Source organism: Leuresthes tenuis, unplaced genomic scaffold, assembly GCF_036924035.1.
Source record: "Leuresthes tenuis unplaced genomic scaffold, fLeuTen1.0.hap1 SCAF_1, whole genome shotgun sequence".
Lineage (NCBI taxonomy): Eukaryota > Metazoa > Chordata > Actinopteri > Atheriniformes > Atherinopsidae > Leuresthes > Leuresthes tenuis.
The window spans coordinates 44428073-44446624 of NW_027325355.1; the positions used below are offsets into that span (position 1 = coordinate 44428073).

Below are 18552 nucleotides of genomic sequence, written 5' to 3' on the forward strand. Positions count from 1 at the left end.
ATCTGGTTACATAGAGGAACCGTATGATTCCAGTACCTATATAATGCACATTTGTCACAGAGATTGTCGCTTACGGCCACACCACCCTGAACATGCCTGACCTCGTCTGATCTCGGAAGCCAAGCACGGTTGGCCTGGTTAGTACTTGGGTGGGAGACTGCTTGGGAATACCAGGTGCTGTAAGCTTTATCTCTTCTCTGGACCACCTGAATGTCTTTTGTTGCAACGTCTGATCACCCTGTGACACATGAGGAAGTTGGTCATCTTCAGCTTCTGCTGCTTTGTTGGCAGACACGAAGTGATCTGAGAGTCTCAGTTTCAGCTGCAGAGAATAATCACGTCAGGGAAGAAGATGTGCCCACTACACATAAGCCTTTCTCTGCAATTATCTGGTTACATAGAGGAACCGTATGATTCCAGTACCTATATAATGCACATTTGTCACAGAGATTGTCGCTTACGGCCACACCACCCTGAATATAATATGCCCGACCTCGTCCGATCTCGGAAGCCAAGCGGGGTTGTGCCTGGTTAGTACTTGGGTGGGAGACTGCTTGGGAATACCAGGTGCTGTAAGCTTTTTCTCTTCTCTCTACCACCTGCATGTCTTTTGTTGCAACGTCTGATCACCCTGTGACACATGAGGAAGTTGGTCATCTTCAGCTGCTGCTGCTTTGTTGGCAGACACAAAGTGATCTGAGAGTCTCAGTTTCAGCTGCAGAGAATAATCACATCAGGCAAGAAGATGTGCCCATAACAAGTCAGCCTTTCTCATCAATTATCTGGTTACATAGAGGAATTGTATGATTCCAGTACCTATATAATGCACATTTGTCACAGAAATTGTTCCTTACGGCTACACCACCCTGAATAAGCCCGACCTCGTCTGATCTCGGAAGCCAAGGAGGGTTGGGCCTGGTTAGTACTTTAATGGGAGACTGCTTGGGAATACCAGGTGCTGTAAGCATATTCTCTTCTCTCTACAACCTGCATGTCTTTTGTTGCAACGTCTGATCACCCTGTGACACATGAGAAAGTTGGCCATCTTCAGCTGCTGCTGCTTTGTTGGAAGACACGAAGTGATCTGAGAGTCTCAGTTTCAGCTGAAGAGAATAATCACGTCAGGGAAGAAGATGTGCCAACTACACATCAGCCTTTCTCAGCAATTATCTGGTTACATAGAGGAACCGTATGATTCCAGTACTTATATAATGCACATTTTTCACAGACATTGTTACTTACGGCCACACCACCCTGAATATGCCCGACCTCGACTGATCTCGGAACCCAAGCAGGGTTGGGCCTGGTTAGTACTTGAATGGGAGACCCCTTGGGAATGCCAGGTGCTGTAAGCTTTTTCTCTTCTCTCTACCACCTGCATGTATTTTGTTGCAAGGTCTGATCGCCCTCTGACACATGAGGAAGTTGGTCATCTTCAGCTGCTGCTGCTTTGTTGGGAGACACGAAGTGATCTTAGAGTCTCATTTTCAGCTGGAGAGAATAATCACGTCAGGGAAGAAGATGTGCCCACTATTTATCAGCCTTTCTCTGCAATTATCTGGTTATATAGAGGAAACGTATGATTCCAGTACCTATACAATTTACATTTGTCACAGACATTGTTGCTTACGGCCACACCACCCTGAATATGCCTGATCTCGGAAGCCAAGCAGGGTTGTGCCTGGTTAGTACTTGGATGGGAGACAGCTTGGGATTATCAGGTGCTGTAAGCTTCTTCTCTTCTCTCTACCACCTGCATGTCTTTTGTTGCAACGTCTGATCACCCTGTGACACATGAGGAAGTTGGTCATCTTCAGCTGCTGCTGCTTTGTTGGCAGACACAAAGTGATCTGAGAGTCTCATTTTCAGCTGGAGAAAATTATCACGTCAGGGAACAAGATGTGCCCACTATATATCAGACTTTTTCGGCAATTATCTTGTTACATAGAGGAACCATATGATTCCATTGCCTATATAATGCACATTTGTCACAGAGATTGTTGCTTACGGCCAAACCACCCTGAATATGCCCAATCTCGTGTGATCTCAGAAGCCAAGGAGGGTTGGGCCTGGTTAGTACTTTGATGAGAGACCGCTTGGGAATACCAGGTGCTGTAAGCTTTTTCTCTTCTCTCTACCACCTGCATGTATTTTGTTGCAAGGTCTGATCGCCCTCTGACACATGAGGAAGTTGGTCATCTTCAGCTGCTGCTGCTTTGTTGGCAGACACGAAGTGATCTGAGAGTCTCAGTTTCAGCTGAAGAGAATAATCACGTCAAGGAAGAAGATGTGCCCACTACACATCAGCCTTTCTCAGCAATTATCTGGGTGCATAGAGGAACCGTATGATTCCAGTACCTATATAATGCACATTTGTCAGAGACATTGTTGCTTACGGCCACACAACCCTGAACATGCCCGACCTCGTCTGATCTCGGAAGCCAAGCACAGTTGGGCCTGGTTTGTACTTGGATGGAAGACCTCTTGGGAATACGAGGTGCTGTAAGCTTTTTCTCTTCTCTCTACCACCTGCATGTCTTTTGTTGCAACGTCTGATCACCCTGTGACACATGAGGAAGTTGGTCATCTTCAGCTTCTGCTGCTTTGTTGGCAGACACGAAGTGATCTGAGAGTCTCAGTTTCAGCTCGAGAGAATAATCACGTCAGGGAAGAAGATGTGCCCACTACTTATCAGCTTTTCTCGGCAATTATCTGGTTACATAGAGGAACTGTATGATTCCAGTACCTTTATAATGCACATTTGTCACAGTTGTGGTTAATTACGGCCACACCACCCTGAAAATGCCTGACCACGTCTGATCTCGGAAGCCAAGCAGGTTTTGGCCTGGTTAGTACTTGGATGGTAAACTCTCTGGGAATACCAGGTGCTGTAAGCTTTTTCTCTTCTCTCTACCACCTGCATGTCTTTTGTTGCAACGTCTGATCACCCTGTGACACATGAGGAAGTTGGTCATCTTCAGCTACTGCTGCTTTGTTGGCAGACACAAAGTGATCTGAGAGTCTCAGTTTCAGCTGCAGAGAATAATCACGTCAGGGAAGAAGATGTGCCCACTACAAGTCAGCCTTTCTCGGAAATGATCTGGTTGCATAGAGGAACTGTATGATTCCAGTACCTATATAATGCACATTTGTCAGAGACATTGTTGCTTACGGCCACACCACCCTGAACATGCCCGACCTCGTCTGATCTCGGAAGCCAAGGAGTGTTGGGCGTGGTTAGTACTTGGATGGAAGACCTCTTGGGAATACCAGGTGCTGTAAGCTTTTTCTCTTCTCTCGACCACCTGCATGTCTTTTGTTGCAACGTCTGATCACCCTGTGACACATGAGGAAGTTGGTCATTTTCAGCTGCTGCTGCTTTGTTGGCAGACACGAAGTGATCTGAGAGTCTCAGTTTCAGCTGCAGAGAATGATCACATGAGGGAAGAAGATTTGCCCACTACAAGTCTGCCTTTCTCGGCAATTATCTGGTTACATAGAGGAACCGTATGATTCCAGTACCTATATAATGCACATTTGTCACAGACATTGTTGCTTACGGCCACACCACCCTGAACATGCCCGACCTCGTCTGATCTCGGTAGCTAAGGAGGGTTGGGCCTGGTTAGTACTTAAATGGGAGACAGCTTGGGAATACCAGGAGCTGTAAGCTTTTTGTCTTCTCTCGACCACCTGCATGTCTTTTGTTGCAACGTCTGATCACCCTGTGACACATGAGGAAGTTGGTCATCTTCAGCTGCTGCTGCTTCTTTGTTGGCAGACACGAAGTGATCTGAGAGTCTCAATTTCAGCTGCAGAGAATAATCACATCAGGGAAGAAGATGTGCCCACTACAAGTCAGCCTTTCTCGGCAATTATCTGGTTACATAGAGGAAGTGTATGATTCCAGTACCTATATAATGCACATTTGTCACAGATATTGTTGCTTACGGCCACACCACCCTGAATAAGCTCGACCTCGTCTGATCTTGGAAGTCAAGCAGGTTTGGGCCTGGTTAGTACTTGGATGGGAGACTGCTTGGGAATACCAGGTGCTGTAAGCTTTTTCTCTTCTCTCTACCACCTGCATGTCTTTTGTTGCAACGTCTGATCACCCTTTGACACATGAGGAAGTTGGTCATCTTCAGCTGCTGCTGCTTTGTTGGCAGACACAAAGTGATCTGAGACTCTAATTTTCAGCTGGAGAGAATTATCACGTCAGGGAAGAAGATGTGCCCACTACATATCAGCCTTTCTCGGCAATTATCTGGTTACATAGAGGAAGTGTATGATTCCATTGCCTATATAATGCACATTTGTCACGGAGATTGTTACTTACGGCCAAACCACCCTGAATATGTCTGACCTTGTCTGATCTTGGAACCCAAGCAGGGTTGGACCTGGTTAGTACTTGAATGGGAGACCCCTTGGGAATGCCAGGTGCTTTAAGCTTTTTCTCTTCTCTCTACCACCTGCATGTATTTTGTTGCAAGGTCTGATCGCCCTGTGACACATGAGGAAGTTGGTCATCTTCAGCTGCTGCTGCTTTGTTGGCAGACACGAAGTGATCTGAGAGTCTCAATTTCAGCTGCAGAGAATAATCACGTCAGGGAAGAAGATGTGCCCACTACAAGTTAGCCTTTCTTGGCAATTATCTGGTTGCATAGAGGAACCGTATGATTCCAGTACCTCTATAATGCACATTTGTCACAGACATTGTTACTTACGGCCACACCACCCTGAATATGCCCAACCTCGTGTGATCTCGGAAGCAAAACAGGGTTGAGCCTGCTTAGTACTTGGATGGGAGACTGCTTCGGAATACCAGGTGCTGTAAGCTTCTTCTCTTCTCTCTACCACCTGCATGTCTTTTGTTGCAACGTCTGATCACCCTGTGACACGTGAAGAAGTTGGTCATCTTCAGCTGCTGCTGCTTTGTTGGAAGACACGAAGTGATCTGAGAGTCTCAGTTTCAGCTGAAGAGAATAATCACGTCAGGGAAGAAGATGTGCCCACTACACATCAGCCGTTCTCATCAATTATCTGGTTACATAGAGGAACCGTATGATTCCTGTACTTATATAATGCACATTTGTCACAGACATTGTTACTTACGGCCACACCACCCTGAATTTACCTGACCTCGTCTGATCTCGGAAGCCAAGCAGTGTTGGGCCTGGTTAGTACTTGGGTGGGAGACCGCTTGGGAATACCAGGTGCTGTAAGCTTTTTCTCTTCTCTCTACCACCTGCATGTGTTTTGTTGCAACGTCTGATCACCCTGTGACACATGAGGAAGTTGGTCATCTTCAGCTGCTGCTGCTTTGTTGGCAGACACGAAGTGATCTGAGAGTCTCAGTTTCAGCTGAAGAGAATGATCACATCAGAGAAGATGATATGCCCACTACACATCAGCCTTTCTCGGCAATTATCTGGTTTCATAGAGGAAGTGTATGATTCCAGTACCTATATAATTCACATTTGTAACAAATATTGTTGCTTACCGCCACACCACCCTGAATAAGCCCCACCTTGTCTTATCCTGGAAGCCAAGCAGGGTTGGGTCTGGTTTGTACTTCAATGGGAGACTGCTTGGGAATACCAGGTGCTGTAAGCTTTTTCTCTTCTCTCTACCACCTGCATGTCTTTTGTTGCAACATCTGATCACCCTGTGACACATGAGGAAGTTTGTCATCTTCAGCTTCTGCTACTTTGTTGGCAGACACGAAGTGATCTGAGAGTCTCAGTTTCAACTGAAGAGAATAATCACGTCAGGGAAGAAGATGTGCCCACTACACATAAGCCTTTCTCTGCAATTATCTGGTTACATAGAGGAACCGTATGATTCCAGTACCTATATAATGCACATTTGTCACAGACATTGTCGCTTACGGCCACACCACCCTGAACATGCCTGACCTCGTCTGATCTCGGAAGCCAAGCACGGTTGGCCTGGTTAGTACTTGGGTGGGAGACTGCTTGGGAATACCAGGTGCTGTAAGCTTTATCTCTTCTCTGGACCACCTGAATGTCTTTTGTTGCAACGTCTGATCACCCTGTGACACATGAGGAAGTTGGTCATCTTCAGCTTCTGCTGCTTTGTTGGCAGACACGAAGTGATCTGAGAGTCTCAGTTTCAGCTGCAGAGAATAATCACGTCAGGGAAGAAGATGTTTCCACTACACATAAGCCTTTCTCTGCAATTATCTGGTTACATAGAGGAACCGTATGATTCCAGTACCTATATAATGCACATTTGTCACAGAGATTGTCGCTTACGGCCACACCACCCTGAATATAATATGCCCGACCTCGTCCGATCTCGGAAGCCAAGCGGGGTTGTGCCTGGTTAGTACTTGGGTGGGAGACTGCTTGGGAATACCAGGTGCTGTAAGCTTTTTCTCTTTTCTCTACCACCTGCATGTCTTTTGTTGCAACGTCTGATCACCCTGTGACACATGAGGAAGGTGGTCATCTTCAGCTGCTGCTGCTTTGTTGGCAGACACGAAGTGATCTGAGAGTCTCAGTTTCAGCTGCAGAGAATAATCACATCAGGGAAGAAGATGTGCCCACTACAAGTCAGCCTTTCTCGGCAATTATCTGGTTACATAGAGGAACCGTATGATTCCAGTACCTATATAATGCACATTTGTCACAGACCATGTTGCTTACGGCCACACCACCCTGAACATGCCCGACCTCGTCTGATCTCGGAAGCCAAGGAGGGTTGGGCCTGGTTAGTACTTAAATGGGAGACCGCTTGGGAATACCAGGAGCTGTAAGCTTTTTGTCTTCTCTCGACCACCTGCATGTCTTTTGTTGCAACGTCTGATCCCCCTGTGACACATGAGGAAGTTGGTCATCTTCAGCTGCTGCTGCTTTGTTGGCAGACACGAAGTGATCTGAGAGTCTCAGTTTCAGCTGCAGAGAATAATCACATCAGGGAAGAAGATGTGCCCATAACAAGTCAGCCTTTCTCATCAATTATCTGGTTACATAGAGGAATTGTATGATTCCAGTACCTATATAATGCACATTTGTCACAGAAATTGTTCCATACGGCCACACCACCCTGAATAAGCCCGACCTCGTCTGATCTCGGAAGCCAAGGAGGGTTGGGCCTGGTTAGTACTTTAATGGGAGACTGCTTGGGAATACCAGGTGCTGTAAGCATATTCTCTTCTCTCTACAACCTGCATGTCTTTTGTTGCAACGTCTGATCACCCTGTGACACATGAGAAAGTTGGCCATCTTCAGCTGCTGCTGCTTTGTTGGAAGACACGAAGTGATCTGAGAGTCTCAGTTTCAGCTGAAGAGAATAATCACGTCAGGGAAGAAGATGTGCCAACTACACATCAGCCTTTCTCAGCAATTATCTGGTTACATAGAGGAACCGTATGATTCCTGTACTTATATAATGCACATTTGTCAGACACATTGATGCTTACGGCCACACCACCCGGAACATGCCTGACCTCGTCTGATCTCGGAAGCCAAGCAGGGTTGGGCCTGGTTAGTACTTGGATGGGAGACCGCTTGGGAATACCAGGTGCTGTAAGCTTCTTCTCTACTCTCTACCACCTGCATGTATTTTGTTGCAAGGTCTGATCGCCCTGTGACACATGAGGAAGTTGGTCATCTTCAGCTTCTGCTGCTTTGTTGGCAGACACAAAGTGATCTGAGAGTCTCACTTTCAGCTCAAGAGAATAATCACGTCAGGGAAGAAGATGTGCCCACTACTTATCAGCTTTTCTCGGCAATTATCTGGTTACATAGAGGAACTGTATGATTCCAGTACCTATATAATGCACATTTGTCACAGTTATGGTTGCTTACGGCCACACCACCCTGAACATGCCCGACCTCGTCTGATCTCGGAAGCCAAGGAGGGTTGGGCCTGGTTAGTACTTAAATGGGAGACGGCTTGGGAATACCAGGTGCTGTAAGCTTTTTCTCTTCTCTCTACCACCTGCATGTCTTTTGTTGCAACGTCTGATCACCCTGTGACACATGAGGAAGTTGGTCATCTTCAGCTGCTGCTGCTTTGTTGGCAGACACAAAGTGATCTGAGAGTCTCAGTTTCAGCTGCAGAGAATAATCACATCAGGGAAGAAGATGTGCCCACTACAAGTCAGCCTTTCTCGGCAATTATCTGGTTACATAGAGGAACTGTATGATTCCAGTACCTATATAATGCACATTTGTCACAGACCATGTTGCTTACGGCCACACCACCCTGAACATGCCCGATCTCGTCTGATCTCGGAAGCCAAGGAGGGTTGGGCTTGGTTAGTACTTAAATGGGAGACCGCTTGGGAATACCAGGTGCTGTAAGCTTTATCTCTTCTCTGGACCACCTGAATGTCTTTTGTGGCAACGTCTGATCCTCCTGTGACACATGAGGAAGTTGGTCATCTTCAGCTGCTGCTGCTTCTTTGTTGGCAGACACGAAGTGATCTGATAGTCTCAATTTCAGCTGCAGAGAATAATCACATCAGGGAAGAAGATGTGCCCATAACAAGTCAGCCTTTCTCATCAATTATCTGGTTACATAGAGGAACCGTATGATTCCAGTACCTATATAATGCACATTTGTCACAGAAATTGTTCCTTACGGCCACACCACCCTGAACATGCCCGACCTCGTCTGATCTCGGAAGCCAAGCAGGGTTGAGCCTCCTTAGTACTTGGATGGGAGACTGCTTTGGAATACCAGGTGCCGTAAGCGTTTTCTCTTCTCTCTACAACCTGCATGTCTTTTGTTGCAACGTCTGATCACCCTGTGACACATGAGGAAGTTGGTCATCTTCAGCTGCTGCTGCTTTGTTGGCTGACACGAAGTGATCTGAGAGTCTCAGTTTCAGTTGCAGAGAATGATCACATCAGAGAAGATGATATGCCCGCTACACATCAGCCTTTCTCTGCAATTATCTGGGTGCATAGAGGAACTGTATGATTCCAGTACCTTTATAATGCACATTTGTCAAAGTTATGGTTAATTATGGCCACACCACCCTGAAAATGCCTGACCACGTCTGATCTCGGAAGCCAAGCAGGTTTTGGCCTGGTTAGTACTTGGATGGTAGACTCTCTGGGAATACCAGGTGCTGTAAGCTTTTTCTCTTCTCTCTACCACCTGCATGTCTTTTGTTGCAACGTCTGATCACCCTGTGACACATGAGGAAGTTGGTTATCTTCAGCTACTGCTGCTTTGTTGGCAGACACAAAGTGATCTGAGAGTCTCAGTTTCAGCTGCAGAGAATAATCACGTCAGGGAAGAAGATGTTACCACTACACATCAGCCTTTCTCGGAAATGATCTGGTTGCATAGAGGAACCGTATGATTCCAGTACCTATATAATGCACATTTGTCAGAGACATTGTTGCTTACGGCCACACCACCCTGAACATGCCCGACCTCGTCTGATCTCGGAAGCCAAGGAGGGTTGGGCGTGGTTAGTATTTGGATGGAAGACCTCTTGGGAATACCAGGTGCTGTAAGCTTTTTCTCTTCTCTCGACCACCTGCATGTCTTTTGTTGCAACGTCTGATCACCCTGTGACACATGAGAAAGGTGGTCATTTTCAGCTGCTGCTGCTTTGTTGGCAGACACGAAGTGATCTGAGAGTCTCAGTTTCAGCTGCAGAGAATGATCACATGAGGGAAGAAGATTTGCCCACTACAAGTCTGCCTTTCTCGGCAATTATCTGGTTACATAGAGGAACCGTATGATTCCAGTACCTATATAATGCACATTTGTCACAGACATTGTTGCTTACGGCCACACCACCCTGAACATGCCCGACCTCGTCTGATCTCGGTAGCCAAGGAGGGTTGGGCCTGGTTAGTACTTAAATGGGAGACCGCTTGGGAATACCAGGAGCTGTAAGCTTTTTGTCTTCTCTCGACCACCTGCATGTCTTTTGTTGCAACGTCTGATCACCCTGTGACACATGAGGAAGTTGGTCATCTTCAGCTGCTGCTGCTGCTTTGTTGGCAGACACAAAGTGATCTGAGAGTCTCAGTTTCAGCTGAAGAGAATGATCACATCAGAGAAGATGATATGCCCACTACACATCAGCCTTTCTCGGCAATTATCTGGTTTCATAGAGGAAGTGTATGATTCCAGTACCTATATAATTCACATTTGTAACAAATATTGTTGCTTACCGCCACACCACCCTGAATAAGCCCCACCTTGTCTTATCCTGGAAGCCAAGCAGGGTTGGGTTGGGTCTGGTTCGTACTTCAATGGGAGACTGCTTGGGAATACCAGGTGCTGTAAGCTTTTTCTCTTCTCTGGACCACCTGAATGTCTTTTGTTGCAACGTCTGACCACCCTGTGACACATGAGGAAGTTGGTCATCTTCAGCTGCTGCTGCTTTGTTGGCAGACATGAAGTGATCTGAGAGTCTCAGTTTCAGTTGCAGAGAATGATCACATCAGAGAAGATGATTTACCCCCTACACATCAGCCTTTCTCGGCAATTATCTGGTTGCATAGAGGAACCGTATGATTCCAGTACCTATATAATGCACATTTGTCAGAGACATTGCTGCTTACGGTCACACCACCCGGAACATGCCTGACCTTGTCTGATCTCGGAAGCCAAGCAGGGTTGGGCCTGGTTAGTTCTTGGATGGGAGACCACTTGGGAATACCAGGTGCTGTAAGCTTGTTCTCTACTCTCTACCACCTTCATGTCTTTTGTGGCAACGTCTGATCCTCCTGTGACACATGAGGAAGTTGGTCATCTTCAGCTGCTGCTGCTTCTTTGTTGGCATACACGAAGTGATCTGAGAGTCTCAATTTCAGCTGCAGAGAATAATCACATCAGGGAAGAAGATGTGCCCACTACAAGTCAGCCTTTCTCGGCAATTATCTGATTACATAGAGGAAGTGTATGATTCCAGTACCTATATAATGCACATTTGTCACAGATATTGTTGCTTACGGCCACACCACCCTGAATAAGCCCGACCTCGTCTGATCTTGGAAGTCAAGCAGGTTTGGGCCTGGTTAGTACTTGGATGGGAGACTGCTTGGGAATACCAGGTGCTGTAAGCTTTTTCCCTTCTCTCTACCACCTGCATGTCTTTTGTTGCAACGTCTGATCACCCTGTGACACATGAGGAAGTTGGTCATCTTCAGCTGCTGCTGCTTTGTTGGCAGACACAAAGTGATCTGAGAGTCTTTTTTTCAGCTGGAGAGAATTATCACGTCAGGGAAGAAGATGTGCCCACTACATATCAGCCTTTCTCGGCAATTATCTGGTTACATAGAGGAAGTGTATGATTCCATTGCCTATATAATGCACATTTGTCACGGAGATTGTTACTTACGGCCAAACCACCCTGAATATGTCTGACCTTGTCTGATCTCGGAAGCCAAGGAGGGCTGGGCCTGGTTAGTACTTTGATGGAACACCGCTTGGGAATACCAGGTGCTGTAAGCTTTTTCTCTTCTCTCTACCACCTACATGTCTTTTGTTGCAATGTCTGATCGCCCTGTGACACATGAGGAAGTTGGTCATCTTCAGCTGCTGCTGCTTTGTTAGCAGACACGAAGTGATCTGAGAGTCTCAGTTTCAGCTACAGAGAATAATCACATCAAGGAAGAAGATGTGCCCACAACAAGTTAGCCTTTCTCTGCAATTATCTGGTTACATAGAGGAACTGTATTATTCCAGTACCTATATAATGCACATTTTTCACAGACATTGTTACTTACGGCCACACCACCCTGAATATGCCCAACCTCGACTGATCTCGGAAGCCAAGGAGGGCTGGGCCTGGTTAGTACTTGAATGGGAGACCCCTTGGGAATGTCAGGTGCTGTAAGCTTTTTCTCTTCTCTCTACCACCTGCATGTATTTTGTTGCAAGGTCTGATCGCCCTGTGACACATGAGGAAGTTGGTCATCTTCAGCTGCTGCTGCTTTGTTGGCAGACACGAAGTGATCTGAGAGTCTCATTTTCAGCTGGAGAGAATAATCACGTCAGGGAAGAAGATGTGCCCACTATTTATCAGCCTTTCTCTGCAATTATCTGGTTATATAGAGGAAACGTATGATTCCAGTACCTATACAATTTACATTTGTCACAGACATTGTTGCTTACGGCCACACCACCCTGAATATGTCTGACCTTGTCTGATCTCGGAAGCCAAGGAGGGCTGGGCCTGCTTAGTACTTTGATGGGACACCGCTTGGGAATACCAGGTGCTGTAAGCTTTTTCTCTTCTCTCTACCACCTACATGTCTTTTGTTGCAATGTCTGATCGCCCTGTGACACATGAGGAAGTTGGTCATCTTCAGCTGCTGCTGCTTTGTTAGCACACACGAAGTGATCTGAGAGTCTCAGTTTCAGCTGAAGAGAATAATCACGTCAGGGAAGAAGATGTGCCCACTACACATCAGCCTTTCTCATCAATTATCTGGTTACATAGAGGAACCGTATGATTCCTGTACTTATATAATGCACATTTGTCACAGACATTGTTACTTACGGCCACACCACCCTGAATTTGTCTGATCTCGGAAGCCAAGCAGTGTTGGGCCTGGTTAGTACTTGGGTGGGAGACCGCTTGGGAATACCAGGCGCTGTAAGCTTTTTCTCTTCTCTCTACCACCTGCATGTGTTTTGTTGCAACGTCTGATCACCCTGTGACACATGAGGAAGTTGGTCATCTTCAGCTGCTGCTACTGCTTTGTTGGCAGACACGAAGTGATCTGAGAGTCTCAGTTTCAGCTGAAGAGAATGATCACATCAGAGAAGATGATATGCCCACTACACATCAGCCTTTCTCGGCAATTATCTGGTTTCATAGAGGAAGTATATGATTCCAGTACCTATATAATTCACATTTGTAACAAATATTGTTGCTTACCGCCACACCACCCTGAATAAGCCCCACCTTGTCTTATCCTGGAAGCCAAGCAGGGTTGGGTTGGGTCTGGTTCGTACTTCAATGGGAGACTGCTTGGGAATACCAGGTGCTGTAAGCTTCTTCTCTACTCTCTACCACCTTCATGTCTTTTGTGGCAACGTCTGATCCTCCTGTGACACATGAGGAAGTTGGTCATCTTCAGCTGCTGCTGCTTCTTTGTTGGCAGACACGAAGTGATCTGAGAGTCTCAGTTTCAGCTGCAGAGAATAATCACATCAGGGAAGAAGATGTGCCCACTACAAGTCAGCCTTTCTCGGCAATTATCTGGTTACATAGAGGAAGTGTATTATTCCAGTACCTATATAATGCACATTTGTCACAGATATTGTTGCTTACGGCCACACCACCCTGAATAAGCCCGACCTCGTCTGATCTTGGAAGTCAAGCAGGTTTGGGCCTGGTTAGTACTTGGATGGGAGACTGCTTGGGAATACCAGGTGCTGTAAGCTTTTTCTCTTCTCTCTACCACCTGCATGTCTTTTGTTGCAACGTCTGATCACCCTGTGACACATGAGGAAGTTGGTCATCTTCAGCTGCTGCTGCTTTGTTGGCAGACACAAAGTGATCTGAGAGTCTCATTTTCAGCTGGAGAGAATTATCACGTCAAGGAAGAAGATGTGCCCACTACATATCAGCCTTTCTCGGCAATTATCTGGTTACATAGAGGAAGTGTATGATTCCATTGCCTATATAATGCACATTTGTCACGGAGATTGTTACTTACGGCCAAACCACCCTGAATATGTCTGACCTTGTCTGATCTTGGAAGCCAAGGAGGGCTGGGCCTGGTTAGTACTTTGATGGGACACCGCTTGGGAATACCAGGTGCTGTAAGCTTTTTCTCTACCACCTACATGTCTTTTGTTGTAATGTCTGATCGCCCTGTGACACATGAGGAAGTTGGTCATCTTCAGCTGCTGCTGCTTTGTTAGCAGACACGAAGTGATCTGAGAGTCTCAGTTTCAGCTGCAGAGAATAATCACATCAAGGAAGAAGATGTGCCCACAACAAGTTAGCCTTTCTCTGCAATTATCTGGTTACATAGAGGAACTGTATTATTCCAGTACCTATATAATGCACATTTTTCACAGACATTGTTACTTACGGCCACACCACCCTGAATATGCCCGACCTCGACTGATCTCGGAAGCCAAGGAAGGCTGGGCCTGGTTAGTACTTGAATGGGAGACCCCTTGGGAATGCCAGGTGCTGTAAGCTTTTTCTCTTCTCTCTACCACCTGCATGTATTTTGTTGCAAGGTCTGATCGCCCTGTGACACATAAGGAAGTTGGTCATCTTCAGCTGCTGCTGCTTTGTTGGCAGACACGAAGTGATCTGAGAGTCTCATTTTCAGCTGGAGAGAATAATCACGTCAGGGAAGAAGATGTGCCCACTATTTATCAGCCTTTCTCTGCAATTATCTGGTTATATAGAGGAAACGTATGATTCCAGTACCTATACAATTTACATTTGTCACAGACATTGTTGCTTACGGCCACACCACCCTGAATAAGCCCGACCTCGTCTGATCTCGGAAGCCAAGCAGGGTTGTGCCTGGTTAGTACTTGGATGGGAGACCCCTTGGGATTATCAGGTGCTGTAAGCTTTTTCTCTTCTCTCAACCACCTGCATGTCTTTTGTTGCAACGTCTGATCACCCTGTGACACATGAGGAAGTTGGTCATCTTCAGTTTCTGCTGCTTTGTTGGCAGACACGAAGTGATCTTAGAGTCTCATTTTCAGCTGGAGAAAATTATCACGTCAGGGAACAAGATGTGCCCACTACATATCAGCCTTTCTTGGCAATTATCTGGTTGCATAGAGGAACCGTATGATTCCAGTACCTATATAATGCACATTTGTCACAGACATTGTTACTTACGGCCACACCACCCTGAATATGCCCAACCTCGTCTGATCTCAGAACCCAAGCAGGGTTGGGCCTGATTAGTACTTGAATGGGAGACTGCTTGGGAATACCAGGTGCTGTAAGCTTTTTCTCTTCTCTCTACCACCTGCATGTCTTTTGTTGCAATGTCTGATCGCCCTGTGACACATGAGGAAGTTGGTCATCTTCAGCTGCTGCTGCTTTGTTGGCAGACACGAAGTGATATGAGAGTCTCAGTTTCAGCTGGAGAGAATAATCACATCAGGGAAGATGTTTCCACTACTTATCAGCCTTTCTTGGCAATTATCTGGTTGCATAGAGGAACCGTATGATTCCAGTACCTATACAGTTTATATTTGTCACAGACATTGTTGCTTACGGCCACACCACCCTGAATATGCCCGACCTCGTCTGATCTCAGAACCCAAGCAGGGTTGGGCCTGATTAGTACTTGAATGGGAGACTGCTTGGGAATACCAGGTGCTGTAAGCTTTTTCTCTTCTCTCAACCACCTGCATGTCTTTTGTTGCAACGCCTGATCACCCTGTGACACATTAGGAAGTTGGTCATCTTCAGCTGCTGCTGCTTTGTTGGCAGACACAAAGTGATCTTAGAGTCTCATTTTCAACTGGAGAAAATTATCACGTCAGGGAACAAGATGTGCCCACTACATATCAGCCTTTTTCGGCAATTATCTTGTTACATAGAGGAACCATATGATTCCATTGCCTATATAATGCACATTTGTCACAGAGATTGTTGCTTACGGCCAAACCACCCTGAATATGTCTGACCTCGTCTGATCTCAGAAGCCAAGGAGGGTTGGGCCTGGTTAGTACTTTGATGAGAGACCGCTTGGGATTACGAGGTGCTGTAAGCTTTTTCTCTTCTCTCTACCACCTGCATGTCTTTTGTTGCAACGTCTGATCGCCCTGTGACACATGAGGAAGTTGGTCATCTTCAGCTGCTGCTGCTTTGTTGGCAGACACAAAGTGATCTGAGAGTCTCAGTTTCAGCTGAAGAGAATAATCACATCAGGGAAGAAGATGTGCCCACTACATATCAGCCTTTCTCGGCAATTATCTGGTTACATAGAGGAAGTGTATGATTCCATTGCCTATATAATGCACATTTGTCACGGAGATTGTTACTTACGGCCAAACCACCCTGAATATGTCTGACCTTGTCTGATCTTGGAAGCCAAGGAGGGCTGGGCCTGGTTAGTACTTTGATGGGACACCGCTTGGGAATACCAGGTGCTGTAAGCTTTTTCTCTACCACCTACATGTCTTTTGTTGTAATGTCTGATCGCCCTGTGACACATGAGGAAGTTGGTCATCTTCAGCTGCTGCTGCTTTGTTAGCAGACACGAAGTGATCTGAGAGTCTCAGTTTCAGCTGCAGAGAATAATCACATCAAGGAAGAAGATGTGCCCACAACAAGTTAGCCTTTCTCTGCAATTATCTGGTTACATAGAGGAACTGTATTATTCCAGTACCTATATAATGCACATTTTTCACAGACATTGTTACTTACGGCCACACCACCCTGAATATGCCCGACCTCGACTGATCTCGGAAGCCAAGGAGGGCTGGGCCTGGTTAGTACTTGAATGGGAGACCCCTTGGGAATGCCAGGTGCTGTAAGCTTTTTCTCTTCTCTCTACCACCTGCATGTATTTTGTTGCAAGGTCTGATCGCCCTGTGACACATAAGGAAGTTGGTCATCTTCAGCTGCTGCTGCTTTGTTGGCAGACACGAAGTGATCTGAGAGTCTCATTTTCAGCTGGAGAGAATAATCACATCAGGGAAGATATTTCCACTACTTATCAGCCTTTCTTGGCAATTATCTGGTTGCATAGAGGAACCGTATGATTCCAGTACCTATACAGTTTATATTTGTCACAGACATTGTTGCTTACGGCCACACCACCCTGAATATGCCCGACCTCGTCTGATCTTGGAAGCCAAGCAGGGTTGGGCCTGGTTAGTACTTGGATGGGAGACCGCTTGGGAATACCAGGTGCTGTAAGCTTTTTCTCTTCTCTCAACCACCTGCATGTCTTTTGTTGCAACGCCTGATCACCCTGTGACACATTAGGAAGTTGGTCATCTTCAGCTGCTGCTGCTTTGTTGGCAGACACGAAGTGATCTTAGAGTCTCATTTTCAGCTGGAGAAAATTATCACGTCAGGGAACAAGATGTGCCCACTACATATCAGCCTTTTTCGGCAATTATCTTGTTACATAGAGGAACCATATGATTCCATTGCCTATATAATGCACATTTGTCACAGAGATTGTTGCTTACGGCCAAACCACCCTGAATATGTCTGACCTCGTCTGATCTCAGAAGCCAAGGAGGGTTGGGCCTGGTTAGTACTTTGATGAGAGACCGCTTGGGATTACGAGGTGCTGTAAGCTTTTTCTCTTCTCTCTACCACCTGCATGTCTTTTGTTGCAACGTCTGATCGCCCTGTGACACATGAGGAAGTTGGTCATCTTCAGCTGCTGCTGCTTTGTTGGCAGACACAAAGTGATCTGAGAGTCTCAGTTTCAGCTGAAGAGAATAATCACATCAGGGAAGAAGATGTGCCCACTACATATCAGCCTTTCTCGGCAATTATCTGGTTACATAGAGGAAGTGTATGATTCCATTGCCTATATAATGCACATTTGTCAATGAGATTGTTACTTACGGCCAAACCACCCTGAATATGTCTGATCTTGGAAGCCAAGGAGGGCTGGGCCTGGTTAGTACTTTGATGGGACACCGCTTGGGAATACCAGGTGCTGTAAGCTTTTTCTCTACCACCTACATGTCTTTTGTTGTAATGTCTGATCGCCCTGTGACACATGAGGAAGTTTGTCATCTTCAGCTGCTGCTGCTTTGTTAGCAGACACGAAGTGATCTGAGAGTCTCAGTTTCAGCTGCAGAGAATAATCACATCAAGGAAGAAGATGTGCCCACAACAAGTTAGCCTTTCTCTGCAATTATCTGGTTACATAGAGGAACTGTATTATTCCAGTACCTATATAATGCACATTTTTCACAGACATTGTTACTTACGGCCACACCACCCTGAATATGCCCGACCTCGACTGATCTCGGAAGCCAAGGAGGGCTGGGCCTGGTTAGTACTTGAATGGGAGACCCCTTGGGAATGCCAGGTGCTGTAAGCTTTTTCTCTTCTCTCTACCACCTGCATGTATTTTGTTGCAAGGTCTGATCGCCCTGTGACACATAAGGAAGTTGGTCATCTTCAGCTGCTGCTGCTTTGTTGGCAGACACGAAGTGATCTGAGAGTCTCATTTTCAGCTGGAGAGAATAATCACGTCAGGGAAGAAGATGTGCCCACTATTTATCAGCCTTTCTCTGCAATTATCTGGTTATATAGAGGAAACGTATGATTCCAGTACCTATACAATTTACATTTGTCACAGACATTGTTGCTTACGGCCACACCACCCTGAATAAGCCCGACCTCGTCTGATCTCGGAAGCCAAGCAGGGTTGTGCCTGGTTAGTACTTGGATGGGAGACCGCTTGGGATTATCAGGTGCTGTAAGCTTTTTCTCTTCTCTCAACCACCTGCATGTCTTTTGTTGCAACGTCTGATCACCCTGTGACACATGAGGAAGTTGGTCATCTTCAGTTTCTGCTGCTTTGTTGGCAGACACGAAGTGATCTTAGAGTCTCATTTTCAGCTGGAGAAAATTAT

The 18552-nt window shown here is 46.2% G+C and overlaps 3 non-coding genes and 40 pseudogenes across 3 annotated transcripts; all 43 read left to right on the forward strand.

Moving 5' to 3' along the window:
• The first annotated feature begins 68 nt into the window (after nucleotides 1-68).
• LOC140289589 (5S ribosomal RNA) lies at nucleotides 69-186 on the forward strand (annotated as a pseudogene).
• A 269-nt stretch (nucleotides 187-455) lies between these two features.
• Nucleotides 456-579, forward strand: LOC140271240 (5S ribosomal RNA; annotated as a pseudogene).
• Nucleotides 580-848: 269 nt separating this feature from the next.
• On the forward strand, nucleotides 849-967 carry LOC140289850 (5S ribosomal RNA; annotated as a pseudogene).
• Nucleotides 968-1236: 269 nt separating this feature from the next.
• Nucleotides 1237-1355, forward strand: LOC140307769 (5S ribosomal RNA; annotated as a pseudogene).
• Nucleotides 1356-2002: 647 nt separating this feature from the next.
• LOC140290805 (5S ribosomal RNA) lies at nucleotides 2003-2121 on the forward strand (annotated as a pseudogene).
• A 269-nt stretch (nucleotides 2122-2390) lies between these two features.
• On the forward strand, nucleotides 2391-2509 carry LOC140294057 (5S ribosomal RNA; annotated as a pseudogene).
• Nucleotides 2510-2778: 269 nt separating this feature from the next.
• LOC140296219 (5S ribosomal RNA) lies at nucleotides 2779-2897 on the forward strand (annotated as a pseudogene).
• A 269-nt stretch (nucleotides 2898-3166) lies between these two features.
• LOC140282646 (5S ribosomal RNA) lies at nucleotides 3167-3285 on the forward strand (annotated as a pseudogene).
• A 269-nt stretch (nucleotides 3286-3554) lies between these two features.
• LOC140283540 (5S ribosomal RNA) lies at nucleotides 3555-3673 on the forward strand (annotated as a pseudogene).
• A 272-nt stretch (nucleotides 3674-3945) lies between these two features.
• LOC140313099 (5S ribosomal RNA) lies at nucleotides 3946-4064 on the forward strand (annotated as a pseudogene).
• Nucleotides 4065-4333: 269 nt separating this feature from the next.
• LOC140297143 (5S ribosomal RNA) lies at nucleotides 4334-4452 on the forward strand (annotated as a pseudogene).
• A 269-nt stretch (nucleotides 4453-4721) lies between these two features.
• LOC140296329 (5S ribosomal RNA) lies at nucleotides 4722-4840 on the forward strand (annotated as a pseudogene).
• Nucleotides 4841-5109: 269 nt separating this feature from the next.
• Nucleotides 5110-5228, forward strand: LOC140299894 (5S ribosomal RNA; annotated as a pseudogene).
• A 657-nt stretch (nucleotides 5229-5885) lies between these two features.
• LOC140289590 (5S ribosomal RNA) lies at nucleotides 5886-6003 on the forward strand (annotated as a pseudogene).
• Nucleotides 6004-6272: 269 nt separating this feature from the next.
• Nucleotides 6273-6396, forward strand: LOC140271247 (5S ribosomal RNA; annotated as a pseudogene).
• A 269-nt stretch (nucleotides 6397-6665) lies between these two features.
• Nucleotides 6666-6784, forward strand: LOC140300721 (5S ribosomal RNA; annotated as a pseudogene).
• Nucleotides 6785-7053: 269 nt separating this feature from the next.
• LOC140291400 (5S ribosomal RNA) lies at nucleotides 7054-7172 on the forward strand (annotated as a pseudogene).
• Nucleotides 7173-7441: 269 nt separating this feature from the next.
• LOC140297800 (5S ribosomal RNA) lies at nucleotides 7442-7560 on the forward strand. The gene has a single exon (XR_011913503.1). It is a non-coding gene; the product is annotated as a 5S ribosomal RNA (ribosomal RNA).
• A 269-nt stretch (nucleotides 7561-7829) lies between these two features.
• Nucleotides 7830-7948, forward strand: LOC140312849 (5S ribosomal RNA; annotated as a pseudogene).
• A 269-nt stretch (nucleotides 7949-8217) lies between these two features.
• On the forward strand, nucleotides 8218-8336 carry LOC140297728 (5S ribosomal RNA). The gene has a single exon (XR_011913438.1). It is a non-coding gene; the product is annotated as a 5S ribosomal RNA (ribosomal RNA).
• Nucleotides 8337-8608: 272 nt separating this feature from the next.
• Nucleotides 8609-8727, forward strand: LOC140296001 (5S ribosomal RNA; annotated as a pseudogene).
• A 269-nt stretch (nucleotides 8728-8996) lies between these two features.
• Nucleotides 8997-9115, forward strand: LOC140296123 (5S ribosomal RNA; annotated as a pseudogene).
• Nucleotides 9116-9384: 269 nt separating this feature from the next.
• Nucleotides 9385-9503, forward strand: LOC140276551 (5S ribosomal RNA; annotated as a pseudogene).
• A 269-nt stretch (nucleotides 9504-9772) lies between these two features.
• LOC140306389 (5S ribosomal RNA) lies at nucleotides 9773-9891 on the forward strand (annotated as a pseudogene).
• A 665-nt stretch (nucleotides 9892-10556) lies between these two features.
• On the forward strand, nucleotides 10557-10675 carry LOC140272595 (5S ribosomal RNA; annotated as a pseudogene).
• A 272-nt stretch (nucleotides 10676-10947) lies between these two features.
• Nucleotides 10948-11066, forward strand: LOC140298346 (5S ribosomal RNA; annotated as a pseudogene).
• Nucleotides 11067-11335: 269 nt separating this feature from the next.
• LOC140295283 (5S ribosomal RNA) lies at nucleotides 11336-11454 on the forward strand (annotated as a pseudogene).
• A 269-nt stretch (nucleotides 11455-11723) lies between these two features.
• LOC140293623 (5S ribosomal RNA) lies at nucleotides 11724-11842 on the forward strand (annotated as a pseudogene).
• Nucleotides 11843-12111: 269 nt separating this feature from the next.
• On the forward strand, nucleotides 12112-12230 carry LOC140294076 (5S ribosomal RNA; annotated as a pseudogene).
• A 269-nt stretch (nucleotides 12231-12499) lies between these two features.
• LOC140296833 (5S ribosomal RNA) lies at nucleotides 12500-12608 on the forward strand (annotated as a pseudogene).
• A 668-nt stretch (nucleotides 12609-13276) lies between these two features.
• On the forward strand, nucleotides 13277-13395 carry LOC140298357 (5S ribosomal RNA; annotated as a pseudogene).
• Nucleotides 13396-13664: 269 nt separating this feature from the next.
• LOC140295615 (5S ribosomal RNA) lies at nucleotides 13665-13783 on the forward strand (annotated as a pseudogene).
• A 262-nt stretch (nucleotides 13784-14045) lies between these two features.
• On the forward strand, nucleotides 14046-14164 carry LOC140290681 (5S ribosomal RNA; annotated as a pseudogene).
• Nucleotides 14165-14433: 269 nt separating this feature from the next.
• On the forward strand, nucleotides 14434-14552 carry LOC140319098 (5S ribosomal RNA; annotated as a pseudogene).
• A 269-nt stretch (nucleotides 14553-14821) lies between these two features.
• Nucleotides 14822-14940, forward strand: LOC140292018 (5S ribosomal RNA; annotated as a pseudogene).
• A 266-nt stretch (nucleotides 14941-15206) lies between these two features.
• On the forward strand, nucleotides 15207-15325 carry LOC140309163 (5S ribosomal RNA; annotated as a pseudogene).
• A 269-nt stretch (nucleotides 15326-15594) lies between these two features.
• LOC140295364 (5S ribosomal RNA) lies at nucleotides 15595-15713 on the forward strand (annotated as a pseudogene).
• A 269-nt stretch (nucleotides 15714-15982) lies between these two features.
• Nucleotides 15983-16101, forward strand: LOC140295617 (5S ribosomal RNA; annotated as a pseudogene).
• Nucleotides 16102-16363: 262 nt separating this feature from the next.
• On the forward strand, nucleotides 16364-16482 carry LOC140272841 (5S ribosomal RNA; annotated as a pseudogene).
• Nucleotides 16483-16748: 266 nt separating this feature from the next.
• LOC140274803 (5S ribosomal RNA) lies at nucleotides 16749-16867 on the forward strand. The gene has a single exon (XR_011908371.1). It is a non-coding gene; the product is annotated as a 5S ribosomal RNA (ribosomal RNA).
• Nucleotides 16868-17136: 269 nt separating this feature from the next.
• LOC140295365 (5S ribosomal RNA) lies at nucleotides 17137-17255 on the forward strand (annotated as a pseudogene).
• Nucleotides 17256-17895: 640 nt separating this feature from the next.
• On the forward strand, nucleotides 17896-18014 carry LOC140272847 (5S ribosomal RNA; annotated as a pseudogene).
• A 269-nt stretch (nucleotides 18015-18283) lies between these two features.
• LOC140318050 (5S ribosomal RNA) lies at nucleotides 18284-18402 on the forward strand (annotated as a pseudogene).
• The last annotated feature ends 150 nt before the right edge of the window (nucleotides 18403-18552 follow it).